The sequence below is a fragment of the Phascolarctos cinereus genome, unplaced genomic scaffold, assembly GCF_003287225.1.
Source record: "Phascolarctos cinereus isolate Bilbo 61053 unplaced genomic scaffold, phaCin_HiC Scaffold_7;HRSCAF=346, whole genome shotgun sequence".
Lineage (NCBI taxonomy): Eukaryota > Metazoa > Chordata > Mammalia > Diprotodontia > Phascolarctidae > Phascolarctos > Phascolarctos cinereus.
The window spans coordinates 72,992,161-73,014,654 of record NW_027556180.1 but is presented as its reverse complement, the minus strand read 5'-3'; the positions used below and the strand labels follow the sequence as shown (position 1 = coordinate 73,014,654).

General features: G+C 35.0%; 1 protein-coding gene across 1 annotated transcript in view; it reads left to right on the top strand.

Moving 5' to 3' along the window:
- SPAG16 (sperm associated antigen 16) overlaps positions 1–22,494 on the top strand; it is a 1,202,663-nt gene that overhangs the window by 189,634 nt on the left and 990,535 nt on the right. The gene's annotated exons all lie outside the window — the stretch shown is intronic.

The window sequence follows — 22,494 nt, the reverse complement described above, 5'->3', positions numbered from 1 at the left end:
CTCATCTTAGGAATGCATATATGTGGAAGCAGAGCATGTTCTATGCATGTACTATGTATCTCCCTTGAATGAAAAGGGTGGATGGGAAGAAGGTGGAGAATGAAGAGCCTCTGACTTCTACAGGCACTTAGTGAGGTTGTTCCCAAGTACATGTATGGTCTCCAGTCAGGGTTGATCAGTTATGGGCAGATTTTGTTTTGTTCTAGTTTCAATCATTCAGGATTTCAAAATATGTCTCTATTTGAATGATATGCTTAGGAATTGGAATGTCCCCCATCCATTAAGTAAAAGTAAAATGTTCACATTGCTCTTCTATTCAAGGTATGAGTCCCCCACCCGTTCTTGAATTTTAACTTTGATGGCTTTATCTGCAGACATTTTGTCTTGCCATTAGCCTTAATGATAGGAGGAATTCAGCGATGCCTTTCAGGTGTATTGTGTGTTTTTTATGTGTCTCATGATAGACTGATAGTTTGAGTTTGGCTTTGCCTTAGTTTTAAGTTTTGAAATTAACTGGAGATTCCAGTAGCATTATATTGTTAAGAATAGGAAGAGATCATTAAGGAAATCATTTATTATGTAAAGGATTTCTATGTTCTTGTACATTTGCCATTTTGTCAACTTGGTAACTAGGGCAGTAGGTGGCACAGTAGGTAGAGTTCTGGGTGTGGAGTCAGGAAGCCCAGACTTCAAATCTGGACTCAGACACTTACTAGCTATGTGATCCTCGTGAAGTCATTTAACCCCATTTGCCTCAGTTTCCTCATCTGTAAAGTGAACTGGAGAAGGAAATGGCAGCCCACTCCAGTATCTTTGCTAAGAAAGCCCCAAATTGGGTCATAAAGAGTTGGACGTGACTTGAAACGACAGAACAACTGCAACAGTAATCTGGGAGCTAGACCTTTATTGCTTCATTTGTAAAATATGCTGTTCTTGGGTTCCATGCCACTGGAAAGCCACCTTATTAGGACATTATCAGAGCTGTTTTTACTTGAGTAGTTAAACCTCTTTGAATGGGGTCCAAGTCAGATCCACTTTGTCTTCATTTCTTAAGTGAGATTCTAGTATGAGGTTTTAAACTTTTAAGGTCTCATTTTCATTTTCTTTAAGGTTTACATTTTTCTGTTGTTGGTGTGGAGGTAACTCTTTAAGAAATATAAGGAAAGATATAACTTTAGTCAATCTAGAATCTCATTTTAATTAGGCTTGAATTCTAAAGTGTTTCAAACTAAGAAAAAATCACATAAATAAATGTTAAGAACGATATTGTTCTACATTACTTGCCCTGAACTTAAGAAATTTTTAGATTACAATCTGTTGTATCTATAAGGTAATGAATGAATGATTGAAAAAATGAAAAAAAAACATGAAGAAATTCTTATGTACCTCATACTGTCCTGGGTACTGAGGATAGAAATACGCAGATACACAATTTTTGCTTTCAAGGAGTTTAGAATCTGATGGTGTTGGGAGCACAACATGTATACTGGAGTGCTAGTCACTGAAGGAAGATTTTGTACCAGAATGATGGGAATTATGAGGCATCTGCAGGACAGTTAGTTGACAATCCCATCCTTTCCAGAAGCACTGCTAGGACTGGTTTGATTTCTATTTCCAGAGAAAGGCGAGAGTGGGATTTGTGGAGGGAAGGAACACAAAGCAGCAGTGATAGTCAACTCAGGCATTATCTTCAGCTCCTCACTCTCACTTATCCCACATATCCAGTGGACAATGACAAACTTGTTATTTCTGGCTACGTGACATTTCTCACATAGGTGCCTTTCTCCCCACTCCCATAGCCATCCTTATTGCCTCTTACCTGGACTATTGCAATAGCTCTTTACTTGATGTCTATGCCTCAAATGTGCTCCTCCTCTCCTTAGTCCTCCACACGGTCATCAGCATTATTTTCTTAAGGCCTATGACTATGTCACACCACCTACTCCCTCCTCAGTAAACGCTAGTGATTCCTTATCACCTCCACATCAAATATGAACTGCTCTGTTGGTCATTTAAACTCTGCACCACCTGTCCCCAAAATAGATTTCCAGGCACGGCATAACCATTTGCCTCTATTCACTAGGAACACAGTTATATTGACTTCATGGTTTTCCTTACATGGTATACTCCATCTCTTTCTCTTTGCATTGGCTGTCTATCATACTTGGCATGCTCTCCTTCCTCAACTCGACCTGTTGGAATCCTTTCTTTTCCTGAAGAGTAAGCTCAAATGTCACCTTCTGCGTGTGGTGTTTCCTGGTTTCTCCAGTTGCTAATGCCTTCTGCTCCACATATATGTATATCAATATATATATATACACATATTTATATGTATATATGTATATGTTTGTGTATGTGTATATAGATATTATGCCGTTGTCTTTTCATTCACATATACATGTAAACACATACTTCTAAATATATGAGTATATATGCACACATGTGTATATGTTAGGAATATATTATATATACACAAAATATACATATATGTGCATACACATAAATATGTATATATTCATGAATATATACGTGTGTGTTCTCAACCATTAAAACTTAAGCTTCTTGAGGGCAGGGACTGTTTCATTTTGGTGATCCCAGACATCTAGCATAGAAAATAGTATATGTGTAATTCTGGTTGATTGATTCTTCCAAGATATCTCAAGATGTCATGGGTGGATGAATGTGGAGCATGGGCCAGCTAACTTTAATCAGTTAGGTGAATTTGTACTCACTTACTTGTCAGTCAAACTCAGGCTCAGGGCAGAGTTCCAAAGCTTTAACAAATCCAAGTCTAGAAGGTAAGGTTGTTTGTGTGTGTGTGTGTGTGTGTGTGTGTTGGGGGAGGCAAACAGGGTGGGAGAGAAAGTGTCAGTGCAGATAGGAAGATGTCTGTAATGAATCTATATATTGCTTCACTCCCTTAGAAGTAAACATTCTGGCCAAATAAAAGGAGACAAGCAAAATTCCAGAAGTCATGCATGTAGTCTCAGGAAATATTCTTTGTATGGGAATCTCTCATGGGAGAAGGAAATTGTTACCTAGGTAAATCACTTCCCCTCTCTGGGTCTCAGTTTCCTAATCTGTAAAAGGGCATAGCTGAGGTCTCTCAATTGCTTTTCCACTCTACAGCTTATGGATCCTATAATGAAGGAAGGAGTGTACATAGGACATATCTTTAAAATCCTATACACAAAAGACAAGCTGTTAGATAGGACTATGATTCTTTTTTTTTCTTCATACAACACACTTTTAAGTTTAATTTGTTATTAACATATTCTCCATTACTTTCTTAAATCTAGACAAACAGCAAAATAATAAATCAAGTCCAGATTTGTAGCATTTGCAGATTTCCAAGGTATATATGCTTGCCCTGAAAATTTAACAATCCATTCTAAGGAAGGCATTCCCCTGGCTGCAGCACATCCCTGATCCCAGGCACTGGTAGATTTGCATTTTTAATATGGTCCTTGCAATTCAAAGTGCTTTGCCCAGGACCCTCTCCAGTCATTCTACATGGGCGATAATAGGGCTATGATTCTTAAACAGGGATAATAATACTTTTGGTTTCCTATGATACCTTTTTGCTAGAGTCTCTTGGAGGGTTATTTTTGAGTAAGAATCTATCTTGTATTATATAGTCAAACAATGCAAAAAGTAACATACTAATAGAAATTCAAATTATGGCTAATATTGTTCAATCCATGAATTTTGTAAATTGGAAATCATCTTTAATATAAAATAGCCTAGACAAACAATATTTCTCTTAAAAACACAATGAAATATTTGTTTGTTTATTCATTTTTGGAAGGGGTAACTGTACCAAAGAGATTTTTAAAAACTTACTAATTAGCTATTGATGGGGATTATATAATTTGCTGAATTGAAAACCACTCTGTTAGCTAAATAATTAGTGTTTTAAAGTCACATTATGAATACTCTTTTACTTCAGACATGCCTTAATAGCTTTCATCCTTTTTTCTTACCTCCACAGTCGAGTGCATACTTTCTATTTATTTAATAGAACCGCAGATTTGGAAAAGTGCCACTGGAAATAATATTATGTAAGCAAGATATAAACTTGGATTACAAAGAGATAGTTACAGCTATTATCCCCATACTGAATAGCGTTTAAATTACAATTCATTTTTGTGGTGCAACACTAGAAGGTATACCTGGACCGCATGTATTTAGATAGACAAGTTGTTTACTTCCTATTTTCCTTTGTTTTGGCAGTCATTAAGCATCCACTATGTCTAAGAATTGCAGGGAAATCCTGGATATCTCACTCTGAAGAAGAAATACTATGTAATGAATTACTTTCCTTCTCGTTTTCAAATTTAGGTTTTAACTTTTATGCTTTGCCAATCTATTGGACAAACCTAAGCAAATCCTGGTTCAAATGACAGCAAAATACAAACCCAAGTTTATATTTTTTCATCTTGAAATATACTGCACACAAAGGAGGCTCTCAACAAAATACTCGTTGAATGTTGTCAGGTTGGCTGTGCAATAATATGAACTGCATACAGAGGACAAAAGTTACTACTCTACTCATGCTCTTAAATTTTTAAAAATTATTTTTGTTTACTTTTCTAGTCCTAATATAATTTCCTTTATTTGCAGTTTATTATGCATAGTGTCTCTTACTCCCAGTCTCTTTATTTTAACGTTTCTTTTGGTTTGATGGCCAACATGTCTTATGTAAACTGTAGTTCTAGGAAGCGCTACTTCAAATAGAGTTGGAATTAGAGAGTGGTGACTGGAACAATACTCAGGGCATCCCAATTCAGAGCATGCAAAAATATAATGATGCATTCTTTCAGCAGTGTGGAAACCACTGTAGTAACTAATTTTTCCTCTTGCTCAACAGGGTTTTTCTTAATTTACTTCTATCATTTTTGTATTATGAATTATAAAGTTGATATTTGAGGGTATATTTCTTGCTGTGTGTCCCAGGCCATGGTACTGCTTGGCCAGTTCATGAAAATTTCCAGTTGCATCTAGGAGGCTCTGCCTCCAAATACTATTTTTTTTGAACCAATAACTAGCAAATCATCTTTCTTTTGAAGGAAAAGATTTTATATGATCTTTGTAAATTTCTTAAGTATCCTTTGAAATGGATATATTTTGCATGGAGTTTTAAATTGATTTTCAGATGCCCTTTCCTGACAGTATTACTGATTGATAGTTTTTTTCTTATAATTTAATTGATAGAGAGAATATCCCTTTATTCATAATGTAAAATGAATTTATTATTCTAAAACTCAGGATGTTTTCTGTTAGACATTCACACTAACAAAATTTATGATGGTTTTCTCTTTTCTTGACAATTTCCTCTATCTTATCTAATTAATAGCATCAATTTAAGCAAAGGGTTCTTTTGTTTGGAAGAGAGAAATATATGGACATAGGAAAATATGAATTTTGTATGTAAATATTTCGTGTGTACTATAGTACAGTGGGAAACATTTATTTTATTTTAAAACACTAATATTGTGTTGGGGAACAGGAATAATACCATTGTGTAGGCTGACATTATATCAGGCTTAGAATTAAATTATGAGTTTGTGTAATACTCAGCAGCTAGCTGGCATACACCTAATTCTATTATTAATAAGAAATATACTTAAATTTGAATTACCTAGCAACTACTTTTGCAAAATAGTACTTATGTGTACTATTGCCAAATTTTCCAGTAGTCATAGTAATCCAAACTTAAACGTCATTTAGAATTTATGTTGTATATTTGATTGTATAGTTGTATTGATCCTGGGGCTTTGAATCTTGAATCCGACAAATGTGCTTTAGTTATAACTTTTAAATACTTTTTTAAATTAAAATTTAAAGTGAGCAGGTAATGGAACATATAGAAGGAGATAGTGACCTTCTAAAACCAAATTGTCTCATGAATATACATTTAATTAATCTTCACAAAGTATTCAAATTTTCAGATTTTTTCAGAATTCCTTAACATATACTTATTTTCAAAGATGTCTAAAATGTTTACTGAATTTGAACAGAAAAAGGCTGATGCTTTCTTACTTATGTTGAAGGAAGATCACCTCTAAAAGAAGAATAAAACAATATTTCAGAAAGTAAAATGTGTGTCAGTCACTTGAGAATTTTAAAAACCTGAATACAAAAATGACATTATCATTTGACAGATGATTCCTCCTCTTTTGTTATTTGAGATGTTATGCTTCTACTTGAAGACTAAGTCTTCAAAACTGTAGCAGCTGTTTAAAAAGGTAAACATTCATGAAAGCTTTGTTGGTACATTTCACTCTGTGGATGTGCCCATTGTCAACATCTTGTCCTGCTTGACTCAGTCCACAGGAAAGAAGCAGTCTGAATGAAATTTTTACTATTATTGCCTCAAATTGTAGCACAGAACCCTATATTTTTTATGATTAAATGCTTCCTTGTATCATCAGGGACTGAATTTGGATTGTTGCATAACAGTAGTGAAGAAAAACAAAGGGACAAGCTTTGAGTGTCTATAATATTGCTGGGAAATTTGTGCAAACAAGCCTTAGATCCTATCCAATGTAGAGGGTTCTTACAAGGAAAATATTCAGTTTGGGGGCTAGTTTGTTATTTACTTGTAAACAGTGCATTAAATGTGTCTTCTTTGGACTGTATGTATGCTTGTTAAATCTGGAAACTGATACAGTAAAGTGTACTTACTCTTTTTCTTCAGTAGATTACTATATGAAGTCTTAACCTGTGTACAAAAACAAAAGAAATTAGGCAATTATCCAAATTATCCAAGCTAAAAGTATTTTCTCTTTATTATGAAAGTATTATTTTGGCCTAGATTATAACATCAGTCCTCTATTTCATCACTCATGTATTTTCATGAAAAAAAATAACTAAGTTCAATCAATTAGTAAAATATTAGGACATTTATTTGGCATTGTAAAGAACAAAATCAATTGATTTATCTGCTTTAAAACTGGTAAATACAACCATACTGTTCCTTTAGTCATAATATTTAAATTTTTAAACACATACACATTTCTATAATGCAAATCAGTGATGGTATAAATATATTTTCCCCAAAGATTATGAACTAATATAATCCCTGCTATGAAGTCTTCTAACCATTAAGGCTTATTTAATGGTAGCTGAAAATGATTTCAAAAGATAGTAAACACTACTTTCCTTAACTATGCTTTTGTTATGTTTATTTACATATGTGTGCATACTTACATTTGCAAATATATAAAGGACTTATTTAGCATTTATAAGTTTGCAACAGGCCTTACCTGTTATTTTTAAATTTTGATCTTCACAATCCTTTGATGTAGGTGCTATTATTATTTTCAGCTGAGAACACTGAGGCTCAGAAATAGGTTGACACAATTAGTCCAGTAATCATTTATGAAGCAGTTACTATGTGCAAGGTACTGAGTCTACAAAGGCATCCAAAGCCCCTTATAACCTAGCCCCCTCGTACCTTTCCAGTCTTTGTACACCTTACTCCCCAGCATGTACTCTTAATCCAGTGACACTGGTTGTTCTCATCTCTTGGTTCCAGGCATCTTCTCTGGCTGTTCCTCAGTTCTGGAATGCTCTCCCTCTTCTGCTCAGACTACTGAGCTCCCTGGTTTCTTTTAGGCCCAAGTAAAATCCTACCTTTGCAGGAAGCCTTTGCCAATCCTTCTTAATTCCAGTGCATTCTCCCTCTCTTTCCAGGTTAGATTATAAGCTTCTTGAGGACAGGGATTGTCTGTTGCTTCTTTTTGTATCTCCAGTACTATGCCAGGCACATAATTGACACTTAATAAATATTGATTCGAGTGGTAGAGACAGGAAAAATGTAGTTAACCTCGAGGGGGCTAGGTTATAAGGGGCTTTGGATGCCTTTGTAGACTCAGTACCTTGCACATAGTAACTGCTTCATAAATGATTACTGGACTAATTGTATCAACCTATTTCTGAGCCTCAGTGTTCTCAGCTGAAAATAATAATAGCACCTACATCAAAGGATTGTGAAGATCAAAATTTAAAAATAACAGGTAAGGCCTGTTGCAAACTTATAAATGCTAAATAAGTCCTTTATATATTTGCAAATGTAAGTATGCACACATATGTAAATAAACATAACAAAAGCATAGTTAAGGAAAGTAGTGTTTACTATCTTTTGAAATCATTTTCAGCTACCATTAAATAAGCCTTAATGGTTAGAAGACTTCATAGCAGGGATTATATTAGTTCATAATCTTTGGGGAAAATATATTTATACCATCACTAATTTGCATTATAGAAATGTGTATGTGTTTAAAAATTTAAATATTATGACTAAAGGAACAGTATGGTTGTATTTACCAGTTTTAAAGCAGATAAATCAATTTGTAAGCTGTTCAACATGAAATGGGAACTTACCTTGTTTCCAGTTCTTTGCTATGCCCCAAAGTGCTACTAGAGATTTAATTGGTTTTGACCTTAGAACTTTGCTCCACAAAGCAAGAATCATTTCTTAAGTCATTGAGTTGTAAGCTGATAAAGAGTATGTATTGCATATTTGCATCCTTGGCCAAAATCCATTCTGAGTATAGTAATTTGCCTGAAAGCTTGATTAAGCAAATTATAATTAAGTAAATCATTAGTGAAAAATCTTTAGATTATTGCTGTGATATTCTGAAATTAAAGATGTTATGTGAATCTTCCACACTTTGCCAAAAGAGAGAGGTTGAATTAGTAATTATGGGATAGTTTGCCTTTTTATGTTTCATCGTTACTTATCATTATTTTAACTCACTGACATTTCCTGTCTCTCATAATCACATTAGTCAGCACAAAAACACAAAAGAAGTGCGATAAATAGAGCTTTCCCATTAACACAATGATAGTTCAGTGTTCTGAAAACAGAAGGAGATGAGGTTATTAATGGAGTTGCAATCAGAAGCCCAAAGCAACCCGTATTGCATCTTTTTAAAGCAAACTTTACATGAAAATGTTATGGTTCCAACTCAACTGAACCTTGTTTATGAATAGACAGTTCACTGAGTAAGCCTGTACTTTCTGTGCCTGGTAACAGATGCAGAAATGGTTCTTTAATATAGATGATGTAATTGGCATAATACATCCTGCAAATTTGTATATAAATTATTTTTATTAAATAAAATAGTATTTACCATTATAATGTAGTATTATTTTAGGCTTTATCATAATCATTTTTGTTGTATATTCAATTGGTAGACTCCTAACACTTCATCTTTTAGTTAATTTGTTAACATGTTAATGATCTGCAAACAAATTTAAATGTGCTATGGAATATTTATTTTGGAGAAATTTCTTAAATTAAAAAATCAATCCTTAATTCATCTATTGTTAATTATTTAATTGTCTTTCATTATATTTTCTGAAAAGAGAGTCCATTTGTATAATAACACATGGATTAAGTGTCCCAAGACAGATTTGAACTCAAGTCTTTCTGATTTGAGGGCGGCTAGGTGGATAGAGCATGGGACCTGGAATCAGGAAGACTCATCTTCCTGAGTTCAAATCTGATCTTAGACACTTAATAGTTATGCAACCCTGGGCAAGTCACTTAACCCTGTTTGCCTCAGTTTCCTCAGCTATAAAATGAGCTGGAGAAGAAAATGGCAAACCACTCCAGTATCTTTGCCAAGAAAATCTCAAATAGGGTCATGAAGAGTTGGATGTTGGAAAACGACTGAACAGCAAACACCAACAATGTTCTGACTTGAGGATCAGTGCTCCATCCACTATATTACCTAATTAGTATATGAGTCATTCATTCATTCATTCATTTGGCAGTAATTTACTTGGCATCTACTATGTGCCAGACACTGTGGATATGGAGACAAAAAATGAAATAATCCTACCCTCAAGAGGCTTGTATGTGGAAGCTCTGGGGCTCACTCTCCTAAATTCTCTTTGAACTGGCAGCTTGGCTTCTCAGAGCTCCGCTACTTCATCACCTCTAAGTGCTCTATAGGTAAACTCTGAGGATTTAGAGAATTTTCACCAGTAATGTGGTTCACAATCCTCCAACAATGTGTTTTCTCCAATGATTATCAGTTTATATGAACTAGGCAATTAGGTAATTCACTGTTTTTTAAATATACTTGTTTCATTAAATATTTACATTAAAATTTTTTAACATTCATTTAAAATTTTTTGAGTTCAAAATTTTTCTCTCTTGCCCTTCCACACCCCTTGAGAAAGCAAGCAGTAGGATATCTATTGTATGTGTGAAGTCATGAAAACATATTTCTATATTAGCCATGTTGCAAAACAAAATACATACACAAAAAACCCAAAATAAAAAGAAGTGAAACAAATATGTTTTAATCTGAACTCAGTTCTCTCTCTGGAGGTAGATAGCATTATGGAACCTTGGTAATTGTTTTGTGTCATTGTCTTGATCAGAGTACCTAAGTCTTTCACAGTGATCACTACCATAATATTGCTGTTACTGTATGCAGTGTTCTTCTGGTTCTGCTCATTTCACTTTGCATCAATTCATATAATACTTCCCACGTTTCTTCTGAAACCATCCCCTTTGTCATTTCTTATAGCACAATAATATTCCATCACAATCATATATTCCTTAGTGTGAAATAAAATAAATTTTTTAAAAAAGGAAAAATAAGGAAAGTGAAAAAGAGTATGTTTTGATCTGCATTCAGATTCTATCAGTTCTTTCTCTAGAGGTAGCATTTTTCATCATAAGTCCATTGGAATTATCTTGGATCATTGTATTACTGAGAATAGATAAGTCATTCACAGTTGATCACTGTATAATATTGCTATTACCATGTGCCATGTTCTCCTGGTTCTGCTCACTTTACACTGTATCATTTTATGTAAGTTTTTCCAGGTTTTTCTGAAAGCATTCTGCTCATCATTTCTTATTGTGTAATGGTATTCCACTACAAGCATATACCACAACTTGTTCAGCCATTCCTCGATTGATGGACATCCCCTCAATTTCTAATTGTTTGGTACCCCAAAAAGAGCTGCTATAAATATTTTTGTACAAATAGGACTTTTTCCTTTTTAATTTTTTTTTAATCTCTTTGGAATACAGACCTAGTATTGATATTGCTGGATTAAAGAGTATGCAAAGTTTTATAGCCCTTTTGGCATAGTTCCAAATTGTTCTCCAGAATGGTAGGATCAGTTCACAACTCCATCAACAATGCATTTTTGTCCTTTTTTTTCCACATCCCCTCCAATATGTGTCATTTTTCTTTTCTGTCATATTATCCAATCTGACAGGTGTGAGAGATGGTACCTCAGAGTTGTTTTAACTTTCATTTCTCTAACCAATAGTGATCTAGAGCATTTTTTATTTGATTATAGGTAGCTTTGTTTTCTTCACCTAAAAACTACCTGTTCATATCCTTTCACCATTTATCAGTTGGGAATGATTTATATTATATAACTTTGACTCAATTCTCTATATACTTGAGAGGGGAGGCCTTCATCAGAGATGTTTGCTGTAAAAAGTTCCCCAAGTTTTCTGCTTTCCTTCTAATTTTGGCTACATTTGTTTTGTTTGTACAAAACTTTTAGATTTAATGTAATCTAAATTATCCATTTTATATCCCATGAGTCTCCCTGTCTCTTGTTTGGTAATCAGTTCTTCCCTCATCCATAGATCTGACAGGTAAACTATGCTACTCTCCCCTAATTTTGTTTGTGGCATCACTCTTTATCTCTAAATCATGTACCCATTTTGACCTTATCTTGGTATATACACTGTGAGGGTAAATTGTATAAAATATAAAGGGGAAAATAACACAGCTTGGTTCCTTAGGTCTATAGTATTTAATTGTGAGTTGGTTATTTCAGGTTTTAGGCTATTTTTCCCTTTGTCTATTTAGTAGTATGCTCTTGTTTCACTTAAGCTACAAAAGCAATTTTTATGGAGTTAAGTTGCATATAAAAGGTGCATGTAATATAGTTATTTTGAATTAGTTGTTTCTAAGCACAAAAGCAAGGTTCTGTTAACCTATTTTTGAGTCTGCAAGCATTCGACTTTTTTTTAGTATTGGGGACACAGGCAAAAGTAGATATGTTCCCTAAAATTAAAGAAGAGTATAGTAATTTTTCTAAGTTAAATTTAAGATTAGCTATGTATGATTTTATTAATGAATAGTAAGCATAAAAGGAAAGGCATATTACAGATTCTGAAAATTCCTTTCTCCTCTTAAGGCTTTCTTTATTAAATTAATATGGGCTATAATTTGTGATTACCATGAAAATAATTCTTTTCGGAATTTAAAATTATTACCCAAAACTTTGGCTTCTGCAAAAGGTTAATGATAAAGAAGTAAAAGGGTGTTTTTTGCTTAGGCATTTAGAAGAATAATAATAACCATATCACATCTACTAAGGTCATTTAGGGGATGAAGTTTGTGTTTCTGAATTGAAGTTTCTTAGTTGAAGGAACCAGGCATAAATAACTTAGAAAAAAGATGACTGATGGTTATCTTGTATGTACCTATTCATTTTTGTAACCCCTATTAGCATGTTGAAGGGAATATTCTTATGTTTTTTAAAATTTTCTTTTAATTCCTAGTTTAAGTCATGAAGGCTTTGCTCACCTAAATAAAATATTATGCACCAAGTCCTAAAGCAATATTAAAACCCAAATAGTAAATGCAGCAACCAAATATGGAAATGCTTAAGGAAAAAAAATCAAGGGTCTGTTGTACTCATTCAACGAAATATGCCTTAGAATTAGGGGCTTTAATCATCAATAACTGTCTAAGAGTCATTACTGTTAGATGATTGACTATGTCAGTAGTAAAATAGCTTCAGAACATTCAACAAAGAGCAAGGTCAACCATATAGTGTGACAGCTGTTATAGATTATATTACTGTTGTGAACAGAATTTTAATAAAATTACTGTTTTGGCTTGTTACAATATTACCAAAGGATGTTGCAGTTGGACATATTACACCCAAACAGAATTTTATTCAGAAAATTGAAGACTATATATATTATATATATATATATATATATATGTAAATATATATATATATATATATATATGTAAATATATATATATATATATATATATGTGCATCTCCATATAGCTCTCTCTATATATATTTCCTTTTAAATTATGCTGACTTAGATTATAAATGATTATACAATTTTTACAATTCTTATAAAGGAGAATCCTCATGGTGAATAGGGTAGCCTTAGAAATTTGGGACATCTTTGGGATATGTTACTTTGCATTTCTGAGAATATCCCCAGAATAATTTGGAATCACTTGATTTTAGCAGTGATATTTCTGGACGAGGAATTGAAGAGAGGAGAACAGAAAACTTTCCAACTGTACAAGGATAGCCTTAGAAGTACATTACTTGTATTTACAACAAGGAGCTAGTTCTACTGATCCCTTCCCCGATTAAGCCATATCTCTTGTATTGTGTTTGGTTGTGGGTACTATATCCTAGAGAAATCATTGACAAATTAAAGTGGGTCCAAAGGAGGATGACTGTGGGAGGATTAAAAGCCATAACTTACTAGATTTAGTTGAAGGAAATGGGGCATAAATAGCTTAGAAAAAAAGGTGATGCCCTGTGTATCTTGTACGTACCTATTCATTTTTTGTTACCCCTATTAGCAAGCTGAAGGCAGGGAATGTTCTTAGGGTTTTTTTCTTAAATTTTCTTTTAATCCCTAGCTTGTTGAATGAATGAAAAGACATTTATTTAGCATTTATTATGTGCCAAAGTGCAATAAGCTCTTGGATAAAAATACTAAAGAGTGATAGTCCCTACCCTAATGGAACTTACATTCTAATAGAGGAGAAAACGTGTAGGGGAATGATGACTAGGGATGTATATTGTCTTCTTGTAACTGACAGATATGGTGAGTGGAGGCATAGTGTAGTTGATTGTCATGCCTTATCCAGAAGCTAAAAAGGTAGTGCTTATTTGATTATAGTTTCTAGTGTGGGTAGAGAGGAGGAGAAATGAATGCAGCAACATGGCAGAAAGATGATGGAGTGAAATATGGCTGGAGATATGGAAGTGGCTAGATCTAGGGAGCTCTCACCAGTCAAGACCATATGGCTCTGAGTGTGAATTCCACAGCAATGTCTTCATTTAGCTCCTCTAGGCCAGGGTCTCTGAGGGGAGAGTAGCTGTAATGTGTATGACATGGCAAGAATATGGAGAAAAATCACCAGGGCCTTGAATTGAATTGAATGATAGTACTGTAACAGTGACCTGATCATCTGATTTCTGCTGAGGGTACCACTTTAAATGAGTATTTTTAGCTCTCTCTATGTAAAATTGTATAGTATGTAACTATTTATTCTTTGCCTCCCATTTTAGTTCCCCCCCGGCTTAGACATCTGTGGCATCCATGCTGCCTATGTTGTTATTGTTATTGTTATTGTTTTTATCCTGTACCTAGGACTACACTGAACTTTTTCACTTCCAAAATATATATATTTGATTGCTGTCCCATTCCATCAGGATTTGCGTTCTGACATGTCATCCGTATTAATGCATTTCCAATTGATAATTGTAATATGCTATCAGGAAAGATATCTGTACTGACTTCTAACAGTCACTTAACCCAAAATGATCATTATGTTGGAGGGAATTGGGTATGTGTCTTGGAAAGGAAGTCTTTCTGTACTTCTTCTGTTATATTCACTAATGACTTTTCTGGAATGCTATGCACTGCCAGCCTTATTAAAAGCTGTTGGGACTTTTGTTGTGGCATATATATGATGTGAGCACAGAGGGTGCCCTAGGATTAAAAATAATATTAAGGATTACTTTCCCAGGCCCCTGAGGGGTTTGAGGCTCCTTCTGTAACCCATCCTGTATCTGGAGATCCTGGAACTTGAGAGCTTTTCAAATCTTTTTCCCATTATCTGAAACACCATACAACTTGTACCAAAAGAATTGCCTTTGTCTCCCTTATCATGTGTCCCCTATCCTGTCATTCATCTTCTTCACCCTGTGTCCCTAATCCCCAACCCCTATAAGAAACCCTAAAACTACATCATCATCCCACAAGGCTGTATAGCTTTCTGTCTATATAAGCCTGGGTCTTTTCTATGTTGGGGCCTTTGTTTAGCTCCTTGCTCACCTTAGGCCCATGCAGCTTTCATGTAATAAATCTCCCAATAAATCACAGAGAAGGTCTAAGTCAATTCTTTCACACCTGAACCAGCTCTCTCAACTCTAAACCTCAACATGTAAAAACAATTTAAATTCATTAATATCAACTCATATAATGTCCTATTGTATCTTCCTCATGTTTTATATAGAATTATGTTATTTACTCTGCTCTTTCCAAGTTAAAAAATGTATTAACTCTATAATTATCTTTGCTAAAAGTAAATGGGAGCCTAACTACCACTCCTTCCTATAGCCTTCAAGCAACTTTCCCTTTGTTTTAGGGCTAGATCTTTTTTTTTTCTACTTTAACTACTGCTGCTGCCCACCTCCACCTTCAGTGAGTGTTTAATTCAGTGAGTTTGGACACTCCATCCCCAGATGGCATCATGGCCTGGACTGGAGAATAAGGCAGTTCAGACCTCAGCCCCCTATGCCTAGATGAACTCAGATACTCAGAACCATTTCCATCAGTACCCAAGTCCACCTAGACACCGCAGACTAGCCCTTAGTTTGAGCATGTTGCCATCTGTCTGCCACCAGGATGGAAGCCACTGTGTCTTTCCCTTCTTGGGTCACCACCCTTCTCTCCAATCTTTGACCAAAACATCTCTCCCTGGTTACCATTGTGCTAATGTGTTGCACCACTCCAGTGAAATCTGAGCTTCTTGTGGGCAGGTATGTTTAGATTTGTATCCCCAGGACCTAGCATGATGCCTGCTTCATAATGGGTAGTTAATAAACGGTTGCCATTGATTTGCAAATAGAGCAACACACAAGATAAAGTCAGTATGGTAATTTGTTCTTTATAACTTAACAACAAAATTCTTTGTCTTCCCCAGCCTATAAAACTCAAGTAACCCTATTAGTTCTTGTAACTTTATTCCTTTTTTTCTTTCTTAAAAGAAACTGAGACATGGTGTCCCTTTTACTGATCATTTATAGGACCGATGACATTTGATTACTTCTGAACATCTGATTTCAATGAATCCTGAAAACTTTAAAGAGAAGGAAGTTAAGGGGAAAAAAAAGAAGGAAGCATAGAAGGATGCCTACTGGATGCAACTTTTTTTTTTTAATGGAAAGATGGTGGCAAGGCCTGGTACCTCCACTATGTGGTAGAAACAAGCTTGTGGTAAAAGCATGCATGCATGCAAGCATGCATTTATTCATTCATTCAATAAACATTTAAGTGTCGTCTCTGTGCTTGGATATGGGGATAGAAAGGGAAAAACTAGTTTCTGCCCTCAAGCAACTCCTGTTCCACTAGGAGAGGAATTATTAAGTATTTGATCCTGGAGGCAAGAGGGAACCATTGGAGTTTATTTAATAGGGGCATGGCATAGTCAGATTTTCACTTCATGAAGAGTAATTTGACAGCGGAGTGGAGGATGAACTGGAGTGGGGTGAGATTTGAGGGAAGGAGCCGTAGCAGAAGGCAACTGAAATGGTCCAGGGATGGGGTAATGAGGGCAGTGGCAGCATCAGAAGAGAGAAGGAAGCCTATATTAGAGATACTAAGAAGATAAAATGGATAGGAGTTGGCAACAGATTGGACAAGGGTGATAAAAGAGAGTGAGGAGCTGAGAATGATACATAGGTTGCAAGCCTCAGTGACTAAGAGGATATAGCCCCTTGTGACCCTTAGTAGCCCTGAAATCAATGAAACATTAAAAGAGGTACTTAGAAAATGAAAGAATCTATTTTAAAAAAATGAGACAGTACAACTTAAAGAAAATAATACGCCATTCACAAAGAACAATGTTGTTTAAGTGTAGGCATATAACCCCATTCCATAGCCTGTTAGTATGAGATGCTGTCTTTATTGGTGCAGATCGATTCCCCTTTCCTGATGCCTAACCCCACTTCAGATTGCTGAAGGAAGAAACTCTGGAAAGAAGGTGATCTTTTCTGAAAGGAAAGCTGGCAGTCTCCATCATGTCTGTATCTCCAGATTGCTGCACTAAAGGCTATCTGGACTTTCCTCTTGGGTGACACCTAGGACTCTCCCAAAGAGATAGCTCCCTCACTCTATATTGTCTGGTCTACACTGCTCTAGGTAGGCCTTCTCTATTTCTGTTGTGTTGTGATTTTATAAATGGGTTTCTTTGATAATTGATAAGTATTTTTTCATTGTGGAACTGGTACTTAGTGGGAAAGGGGTCAAGCCTTGGACATAAAGTTGTAGGTCTTGTTGCCCTTCAATTAATGAAACAGTGATTAGAAGAAGTTAGCTTGAACCTGAAAACCATATTGCCTCCAGAGTAGAAAAGCTTCCAGACCTAACCTCCTGCTTCCTCTCTAGGCAGGAATTTAAGAGTTCTTTGGAGAGGGGTGAGGGAAACAGGATAGAGTTGTCTATTCTGACTCCCTTAGAGACATGATTTCCCCCACAATTCTACATATTGAAGATAACCCTCAAAACATAAGTAATTTTCATTTAAATATTTCATTTAAACATTCATTCATGTTTCATTTACTTATATAATAAAATATTGAAATAGCAATTAAATGACATAACTTTTCTCAAATTAACATTTAATTATTTTTAAAATATTGAATATGTCATATATGAAATTATGATATTCTACATATTAAAATATAATAATATATTATTCTGTGATTTTATATTAAATACATTAATATTAAACTATCCCATACCTTTATCTGTATTCTAGAGATGCCTAGAGTCAATTTTGTTGCCATCTGGATGTATCTGAAACACCACCCCTCAGTATAATTCCCAAATTAAATATCTCAAACTTAACACTAAAAGACAGTTTCTCCCCTACCCCACACCCCCATTTCTTCTAATTGTGATTCCACTATTTCACAAGTCCTTTAAAACAAAACAAAACAAAACTCATGGTTACAGTTAACTTCTCACTGTCTTTCCTTCTTTATGTACCATATGCTTTCCTTCTACTTGTTAGTATTCCCAAAGATTTGCCCTAACACTTCTCTCAAACCGCTTGTATTTCCTGCCTTTACCTCTGTTTCAGTATTGCCTGTTGCCAGCTGTCTTTCTTACTTTTCCCATAATCAACTCCTCCACTATTGAAAATGCAGCAAAAACAAATACCTACCTAGTTACCTACCTGTATACATACATACATGTAACCATCAGTGTTCACATTAAGAGAATAGTCTTCATTTTTTCCTAGGAGATCTAATTTATTTTTCAGGGACTATCCAATTTCTCATTTCTTAGTGATCACACCTTAAATACCCAAATAATTTACCATTCATTTATATTGCCTAATATTTGCTCATAAGATTTAGAAATTTATGACCTCTATGGTAGTATTTCCTCAGGATATAATTATAGTGAAATAAAATATATAGTATATTTTGAAGCACTATTTACTAGCACCCATGCAAGTCATCAGTACAAATAAACATTTCTTACATGAAGTTTTTCTGGCCCTAAGTAGCTTCTGCTTGCAGTTAGAAGCCACCAGTAGAGTTAGGAGAGAAGGCCAATAATAACTAAGAAGAAGGTAGCAGTGAAGAATCGCTTCCTCTTTTCTGCCTTCCAATCCATGACTATTTATATAGATGTCATGTTTTTATAAGGGTTTTGAAAGGTTTACAAGGTTGTAAACCTCTCAAAAACATGGCATTTTGCTTCCTAATGGATTAGGATATAATTATATGTCAGGAGCTAATAGGAACTATTAAGAAGTACAGTAGATTGTTTTGAAAGCTTTATAGCTCCTGGAGCTTACCATGTAAATAGGAAGTGGAGAATTAGGATATTAGGGTAAAGATAGGAACATAATAAAAGTTGAAATCAAATTAATTTTAGTGTGTGTCTTGAATGTGTTTATATTCTAAAGAAAGTTAAGCACATGTAGACAGATATAGTAGGACATTTTTTTTTTATTCCACATGCAAAAAAAGTCTACCACTTAAGCCAGGGGTGGGGAACCTGCAACCTCCAGGCCACGTGTGACCTTCTAGGTCCTTGGGTATGGCATTTTGACTGAGTCCAAGTTTTACAGGACAAATTCTTTTATTTGAGGGGATTTGTTCTGTGAAATTTGGAGTCAATCAGAGGGCCACAGTTGAGGACCTAGTGCATGGCCTCGAGGTTGAAGGTTCCCTCCCCCATTTAGACTATAGAAATGAAACTAATTTTCCCCCCTAACCTAAAACTTTTGAAGTCAGTTTCTTAAGTGTATATATTCTTCCTGATACTAGTACTGTGTTTTTTTCTGGCATATTTCATATGCTCTTAAAAGCAAATCAGGAGATTGAGATCAACTATTAACTCTAATGTCTTTTTTTTCTATCAAATGACTTCTAAAATTTTTATTTTTGTTTCAAATCTAAGTTTTCTTTAGAAAATAATCCTTAGTTATGATAGATGAGGAAATAACCAAATATCTGAATACTTTATTAGGTGATCCTAATGCCTCTTAGTATTACTGGGTTCTCTCTTTTTTTTTTTTCCAATATCTTCTGCAACACTTGAGTAATCAGAGTGTGGTAGTACATTCTGGTAGGCCCTGCTGCTGGGGAGGGTGAAGCTGGTGGGTATTTTGAATTTGTGTTTCCTGACCTGCAGAAGAGCTAAAGCCACTTGGATGTCCACAGAAAGTCTGGCACAAATATAGTGAGCCTTGGGGAGCTCATCAGGCTGCCTGAAGAGGAGTGGAACTGCCTAGGTTCAAAAAACAGATCAGCTTAAGTTGCATCCATGTTGAGCAGCATTGAGAATGTCATGGCAGAAACCCAGTATCAAAAAAAAAAAAGAAATCGATATAATAGAAACTAAAAGTAGAATCCATGCCCTACAATAGCATTATTAATGAATGAGTAGTTAGTACAGAGCTCCTCCTTCCCATCCTCACCTTACTGTTTTAATGTCTTTTCATAAGAAATGATTTTTAAAAAAGTATGATTTGACTATCTACCAGAGGGTAGAGGACAGAGGAATAGAGGGGAAAATTTGGGTGGGAAAAACAAAAAAAATTAACAAAAATTATTTTAAAATATTTGCCTGAGTAAACTAGAATATGGGAAAGAACACGCTGAAAACGTTTTTTTTTTCTCTAGAGAAAAAGACTTTTGTCAGACTACAAGTTGGCTACTCTTTCCTCCTTCATTCAAACAATATTTATTGTGCACATACAGCTTACAGAGTTGTAGTAGACTCTATGGAGGTAGAAAGAAATAAAAGATATTAGTCCTGCATTAAATCAAGGAAATGGCATATATGCAATTTTATACTTTCAATAAGAAAGTTGTGGTCTTTATCATAAAAATTTAAAAGGCCAAGGTCTTATGCATGTATGTTATTAGAAGTTTCCTGGGATATTTTGTTATCCTATAGAATTTATTTTTAATCACATAAGGCATGATTAAAACCCTTAAAATATGCAATTAACATTTTCCTTCAAAAATAACAAAACATTGATATTTGTTTTTCTCTTTGTGAAATAATAACTACTACATAGTATATTATAAACTCCTTGAAGATGGGGACTATCTCACTTTATTTGTATCTTTGCACTTAAACAGGGCCTAATGCATACAAAGTAGGTGTTTTATTGATTCTTGTCCGATTGATTATTCTGTGAAAATTATTTCTGAATTGTAATCTACATTATTTCCAAATAAACCCCAGACACAACTTCATCTTATCTCTACTTGTCAGTTCAATAAGTGAATAAGCTCCTAACATTCCAGCTTTAATGATACCATTGTCATATAATTTAATTCAGATTATTAGAGACAAGAACACAATTAAGTATCACATATCAAATTATTGAATGTAATTGTTGCCAGAAGAAAAGATAAATCTGAAAGTTTCAAAAGGTGAAAAGTCAACATATTTACAGAAGGAGCTTGGTATTCAGCAACTGCATTATTAAGCTGAAATGACAAACAGAAAGATTGTGATTCATCTATAGAAATATAGAAATAGATACATAAGATGGGGTCAGTATGTTGTATGCCATGTAGGTAATGTGTGGCTATGTGGACCTGTGTAGATGTCAGTCAAAAAGCATTTAAGTGTCTACTATGTGTCAGGCACTTGCTAAACACTTAACAAATATCGTTTCACTGGATCCTCACAATAACACTGTGAGGGAGCTGCTATTTTAATCCCTATTTTACAGTTGACAAAGCTGAAGCAAACTGAGTTTAAGCACACAGCTAGTAAGTGCCTGAAGCCCTGTTTGAACTGGAGTCTCCTTAACTCCAGGTCCAGGGCTCCATACACTGTGCCACCAGCTTCCTCCAATCAAGGTTGGGAATACATAGAAGGTCAAGAGACACTCCCTGCCCTCAAAGGAGCTCAGAGTCCAGATGTGGTTTATAGGAGGGCAAGAAGAAATATCTGTAGAGTTGCCTCCCCTCAACTTTCCCTGAGGGTAATTTTGATTCCTGCTAGGAGGGGAGGCAGGAGTTTGGAGCCAGAAGCTACCACTTTACTCTCCTCAGAATAAGAGGGTACCACCCTAGATTTATATCTATCTATTGCCTTAAATGTTGGTAGTCTGGGAAATACATTTTAGGTTCAAAGTGTGCTACTGATTACTATCCCTTAAGAGGGAAAGTGTCCCCCAAGCTATTCATCCAAGGCTTGACTCCCTTCTCATCAAATATCAGTTCCATGGTGAACGTAAGGAGTGAATAAACCTATTTATCTAAATCAACAGCAAAAGAGAAATAAGAGATGTCTATAGCTACATATCTATACTTATATCTATATATAGGCACATATGTATATGTACACACACATATGTGTATACATGTATTTACATATGAGAACATAATCGATCAATTCAGAGTGAATGAACTCTCTCGTTTAGAATGAAATAGCCCAGCTTAAGTGAAAGAGTCTTAGATCTCACTCAAGGGGAAATTTCCCAAAGTCTCTGATGCAGTAAGATGAGGATAGGGACACAGTCAAGATATTGTCTCTTCTATTTGTTAGCTTCTTCCTTGAGAAGGTTTTTTTTTCCCCCTTCTCTGAGGCAATAGGGAATCCTCTGTAAGTTTTGTGCATTCATATGAGTAATTAAGTCTTTGTGCTAGAAATCCTGGTCTTGCCTTATATTATTTAGGGCTCTCTCAGTGGCATCTTTATGCATAACAAGGAATATTAAAGTAATTTACACAATTTATTATTGCTCCAAATACAGAGTTGCTTATGATAATTTAAGGTGGAAAGAATAAAAGAGAGGAAAGGGTACTCACTCACTGTTCATGACCTTCAGTCCTCCAATCTGGACTTTGCAAGACTATTTTTGTTCCACTCCTCCTTTATGTAGCCCTGGGTGATTCTCTTAGTGAAAATCTCCACTGGGCCCTTTACCTGGAACAAACTAGTTTCATAAGAAAAGGAAC